At 27.9% G+C, this 4,900-nt stretch overlaps 1 non-coding gene across 1 annotated transcript; it reads left to right on the top strand.

Moving 5' to 3' along the window:
* Positions 1-1,581: 1,581 nt before the first annotated feature.
* ONS95_013571 lies at positions 1,582-1,653 on the top strand. Its single transcript has one exon. It is a non-coding gene; the product is annotated as a tRNA-Val (tRNA).
* The last annotated feature ends 3,247 nt before the right edge of the window (positions 1,654-4,900 follow it).

Raw genomic sequence — 4,900 nt, 5'->3', positions numbered from 1 at the left:
TTAATTCCTATACTGGGTGTATTTACTATATCCACAGGTATGTCTTACGAATTGTCTTTTTTAAACATTAATCGTATTAAAACAATAGCCTTAAGTACTTCTATCGTAAACCTTATAGTATCATTAATTATATTTATACTGTTTGACTTCAGTAGTAACCAGTTCCAGTTTGTACAAGAATATCATGAAATTAGTTCTTTTGATTTTTATTTAGGCTTAGATGGTTTGTCTATATATTTTGTTCTGTTGACAACTATTATCACACCAATTGCATTATTAAGTAATTGGAATTCTATAAATGAAAATGTGAGATCATTTGTAATAATAATTTTATTGTTAGAATCATTATTGTTAGCTGTATTTTTAGTATTAGATATATTATTATTTTATATTTTTTTCGAAAGTATATTACCACCGTTATTTATACTAATAGGTTTATTTGGATCAAGTAATAAAGTAAGGGCTAGTTTTTATCTATTTTTATACACTTTATTTGGTTCATTATTCTTATTATTATCTATATTAGCTATGTCTTCTATAATGGGTACAACAGATTTTGATGCTTTATACAAAACTAATTTTAATTATTCAACACAATTATTTTTATTTTATGGTATATTTATAGCATTCGCTGTAAAAACACCTACGATATTCTTAAATACTTGATTATTAAAAGCTCATGTAGAGTCACCCCTAAGTGGTAGTATAATATTAGCTGCTATTGTGCTTAAGCTAAGTTTATATGGTATTTTCAGATTAATATTACCTTTATTACCTAAAGCTTCTTTAGATTATACATATATTATATATCTTATCGGTGTTATTACTATTATATATGCTAGTTTTAGTACTTTAAGAACAATAGATATCAAAGAACTTATAGCTTATAGTTCTGTATCACACGCAGCTGTTTACCTTATCGGTGTATTTAGTAATACTATACAAGGTATAGAAGGTGGTATAGCTTTAGGTTTAGCACACGGTTTTGTTTCTAGTGGTTTATTTATTTGTGCTGGAGGTGTATTATATGATAGATCTGGAACTAGGTTAATTAGTTTCTACAGAGGTATTGCTCAGATAATGCCATTATTTTCTATCTTATTCTTCATTTTATCTTTAGGTAATTGTGGAGTTCCTCTTACTTTAAATTTTGTAGGTGAATTTATGTCTCTTTATGGTGTATTTGAAAGATTACCTTTACTAGGTGTATTTGCTAGTTCATCTATAGTGTTTTCTGCTGCATATACTATATATATGTTTAACAGAATAGCTTTTGGAGGATCTTTCAGTAAATTTTTCGAAGCTAACATAAGTGATGTTAATAAACGTGAATTTTTTATATTACTTACATTAGTGATATTTACAGTTGTATTGGGTGTATATCCTGCTCCAATTTTAGACGGTTTACATTACTCCGTTTCATCTTTAATATACAATAGTTAAATCTGAAGATTATATAAAAAAATCTTTAACATTAATGTTAAATAAAAACTATAAGTAGCTGTAAAAACCCACATAATATGCTAGGTTTATATTTTTCAAATATAGATATTTATTACTATTAAAATAATATAAACTATAAAGGGATTAGCTTAATGGTAGAGCAACCGTTTTACACACGGTAGGCTAGGTGTTCAAGTCACCTATTCCTTAATCTTTTATATATAGTAATATATGTAAAGGAAAATTTACATGTGTCAGAATAATCTTTATATTTAATTATATAATAATGTAAAAATAGATAACTATAACATTGAAAAATATAAAAAATATAATATGCCACAATTAGTTCCATTCTATTTTATAAATCAGGTAACATTTGCTTTTATATTACTTGTAATTATGATATACGTATTTTCTAAATTTATATTACCAAGATTTGTACGATTATTTATTACTAGAATATTTATAAGTAAATTATAATATTTATTATAATTTCTCTCTTTTCTGTTATGTTAAACGTCATATTTAACCCTTATAGGTTTATAAACAAATATAACGTTTAACATATAGATTCAAAGTACCTCGTAATTAAAAATTTAAGCATATATAAAAAGGTTATAATATAGGTTTAAAGTTATTCGCAATTAAAGTTTTAGTCTATAAAAAGGATTAAGTTAGAATATATCAATAAAAATAAAAAAGTAAACTAGCAAATGTCTAATTTAGCTTATACAACAATCACAAGTCCCTTAGATCAGTTTGAAATTAGGAACTTATTAAGTTTAGATGCCCCTATATTCGGTAATTTACATATATCATTAACTAATATAGGATTATATTTAACAATAGGTGCTTTCTTTGTATTAACATTGAATGTTTTAGCTACTAATTATAATAAAGTTGTAAGTAATAGTTGATCAATAAGTCAAGAAACCATTTATGCCACTATACATAGTATAGTAACAAACCAAATAAACCCTACTAAAGGACAAATATATTTCCCTTTTATCTATACTTTATTTATATTTATATTAGTAAATAATTTAATTGGTATGGTACCCTACAGTTTTGCCTCAACAAGTCATTTCATATTTACTTTTGCTCTTAGTTTTACTGTAGTGTTAGGTGCAACTATATTAGGTTTCCAAAAACACGGTTTAGAATTTTTTTCTTTATTAGTGCCTGCAGGTTGTCCTTTAGCATTATTACCTCTATTAGTATTAATAGAGTTTATATCATACTTATCTAGAAATGTTTCTTTAGGTCTTAGATTGGGTGCCAACATATTAAGTGGTCATATGTTATTAAACATTTTAGCAGGATTTACATATAACATTATGACTTCTGGATTTATTTTCTTCTTTTTAGGTTTAATACCTTTAGCATTTATAATAGCCTTTTCAGGTTTAGAATTAGGTATTGCCTTTATACAAGCTCAAGTATTTGTAGTTTTAACTAGTAGTTATATTAAAGATGCTTTAGATTTACATTAATCTATAGTAAATATATAAATTTTTTTTATACCTTTTACTGTGCTAAACTGTATAAATAATAAAGTATGTTTTTGTGATACTAATAGTACAAGTGCTATATTTAGTATAGTATAGGAAAGTCCGGTGCTTATTGAATGTCAACACCTAAAAATGAGTGTTGGGTAAAAACTTGAGTGTTAAATAGAAAATATTTAATATCTTTCTATAGTTCAAAAAACTATAGGTAAATGTATGTAAAACAAATAATAAAAAACAACGATATAAAATAACAACAATAAAAAAAAAATCAACATATCAAAAAAAAATATATACAGTAAAAGAATATTAATGAGAACGCAAGCTTGACATTAGGCCTTATTATAGACTAATAACTATAACAGGATCCGGCTTAAAATTATCCAAAAACAAAAAAAATATCTTAATAAAAAAAAAATTTTTTTTTATTAATTAAGTTAAGATGTATTAGTAATGGTATAGTAATGTACTTCTTAAATTAGTAAAAGTTTATATTTTCTATACCTATAAATTGAGTTTGATGATGGCTCTGAATGAACGCTGTCCAAGTGCTTGACACATGCTAATCGAACGTCTAATCTAATTAATGATTTTTTATCATCTATTTCATTAGAAGTGGTGTACAGGTGAGTATATAACATTTTGGCTGCCTTAAAGTAAGGTTTATAAATACCTTATAATCGCAATGAAAGGAACTAAACTTCCGCTTTAAGAGGACAATAAGTGTTTCGGATAGGTAGTAGTTAAAGTAATGGTTTAACTAGCTTAAAATTCCGTAGTCGAGGCTGAGAGGTCGATCGATCACATTGGGTCTGAAAAAACCCCAATACGTATAGTACAGCAGTGGGGAATCTTGGTCAATAGCCTAACGGCTGAACCAGCAACTTGGGGGAATGAATAGCTTCCGCTAGTTATTTTGGCTGTTTAATTAATTATATACAAAACTTCTGATTTTGTATATAAAAGATTATTCATTTTGATCTTTTTTTGCTGCCGTTGTGGGATCAATTAATTTACCACTCACCGCAAGGCGCGAGGAAGTAATACTTCAGTGGACAAAGTAATATCGATTTTATCGAATAAAGTTCTAGATAGGATACTGATTATGACAATTTCCTGTCTATATGTCTTGACCAAATTACGTGCCAGCAGTCGCGGTAATACGTAGAAGACTAGTGTTATTCATCTTTAGTAGGTTTAAAGGGTACCTAGACGGTATAATTAGTCTTTAATAGGAAACGGTTATACTAGAGTTATATATGAGAAGGTGAGTATTTGTGGAGTAGAGTTGAAATTTTTTAATACCATGAGGACTGGTAAAGGCGAAAGCAACCTTTTATCTAATAACTGACGTTGAGGGACGAAGGCTTGGGTCGCGAACAGGATTAGATACCCTAGTAGTCCAAGCAGATAATGATGAATGCCATAGGTTAGATAAAATTATTTAGTCTATAAATGAAAGTGTAAGCATTTCACCTCAAGAGTAATGTGGCAACGCAGGAACTGAAATCATTAGACCGTTTCTGAAACCAGTAGTGAAGTATGTTATTTAATTCGTAGTTACGCGAAAAACCTTACCACAACTTGAATATTATATTAAGGAAGTCTTATATTATAATAAGAAATATAGAATATATTACAAGCGTTGCACGGCTGTCTTCAGTTAATGTCGTGAGATATTGGTTAATTCCATTAAATTAACGGAAACCCTTGCTTTATTTGCGATTTAATCTAAATAAAGCAGTTCACCATCATATCGGATATGATAACAGGGACCAAGACAAGTCATCATGGCCTTAATGTTGTGGGCGATAGACGTGCCACATATTCCTATACAAAATGATGCGATAATGTGAATTGGAGCTAATCTAATAAAGTAGGATATAACAAGGATTGTAGTCTGAAATTCGACTGCATGAATAAGGAATTACTAGTAATCGTGAATCACC

The sequence above is a fragment of the Cadophora gregata genome (assembly GCF_030347475.1).
Source record: "Cadophora gregata isolate MNR1 chromosome Unknown scaffold_74, whole genome shotgun sequence".
Classification (NCBI taxonomy): domain Eukaryota; kingdom Fungi; phylum Ascomycota; class Leotiomycetes; order Helotiales; family Ploettnerulaceae; genus Cadophora; species Cadophora gregata.
Note: the sequence above shows the minus strand (reverse complement) of the source record. Positions and strands in the feature narration are given on the sequence as shown.